Genomic DNA, 828 nt, shown 5'->3' with positions numbered 1-828 from the left:
CCCCCCCCCCCCCCCCCCATTTTTTTACATTTAAGATAATGGCGGCAATAGAAGACATCGGCGCACATTAACTTCAACTACATTAATGAGCATCGCGATCTTCACTTTCATGATCTTTCTCGGAGTCCTCACGGTCGTCGAAAACGAAAGGAAAAGCAGGCGTTAACACAGGAGAGCAAAGAAAGAAAAAAAAAAATTTTTTTCCCTTGCCGACTGTGGCCTAGAGGACACCAGGTTAAATCTACGCAGCGGCTGAGGCCTGTAAAACTCTCTCCCGCTTCAGGTCTAATCCCCCAATGCAAACGGAATAAACGCGGGCCTGGTTGGGGGAAGGGTGCCCTCGTCCTCTCTCCCACACTTCCTCGCATTTCCCCAGGAACCCAGCGCCTCCCCTGAGTCTATTCCCTCCACTTACCAGGAGGGGAGAGGGAGAGAAGATTTTGAGTCTCCTACTCCCGGGTTCTTCGTGGAGAAGCCGACTGCTGCTGGAGACCGGCAACGCAGCACCAACCGCTCAGTCGTCTCTTCACAAAATGGCCCCCGAGCCTCCTCTGCCGCCGAGGCGAAGGCCTAGACCCCGCCCTATTCCTAAGACTCTTCCTATTGGCTATACGTTTCCTCGCTCCTGCTTCTAATTAGACAGTTCTACCGCTCTTCACAATTCTGCCCAGTCACAATCAGCAGTGGGTTAGACTAAGCAAGAGAATTTCCACATGCGTAAGAGAGACTCGTTTATAACTGGTTACTTTTGCTGTCACTTATCGCCTGAGGAATGCCTATTGGTCACTGTACCGGACGAAGCCCTGGGTGGAAACTCGCCTTTGTATC

General features: G+C 51.8%; 1 protein-coding gene across 7 annotated transcripts in view; it reads right to left on the bottom strand.

Annotated features, from left to right (window-relative positions):
- The window catches only part of HNRNPC (heterogeneous nuclear ribonucleoprotein C (C1/C2)), a 60,344-nt gene extending 59,739 nt beyond the window's left edge, over nt 1–605 (bottom strand). For 4 of the 7 annotated variants that reach the window (XM_008056472.2, XM_008056475.2, XM_008056477.1 and 1 more), the window contains exon 1: nt 416–605. The gene's annotated coding sequence lies outside the window, so the exon portion shown is untranslated. The remainder of the gene's footprint in view (nt 1–415) is intronic. The other 3 variants (XM_021711573.1, XM_008056473.2, XM_008056476.2) reach the window with 1 other exon arrangement.
- Between the last annotated feature and the right edge of the window lie 223 nt (nt 606–828).

Source organism: Carlito syrichta, unplaced genomic scaffold (genome assembly GCF_000164805.1).
Source record: "Carlito syrichta isolate Samal-C Ts95f unplaced genomic scaffold, Tarsius_syrichta-2.0.1 Scaffold302382, whole genome shotgun sequence".
NCBI lineage: Eukaryota > Metazoa > Chordata > Mammalia > Primates > Tarsiidae > Carlito > Carlito syrichta.
The sequence above is the reverse complement of the archived record's forward strand: the minus strand, read 5'-3'. Positions and strand labels throughout refer to the sequence as shown.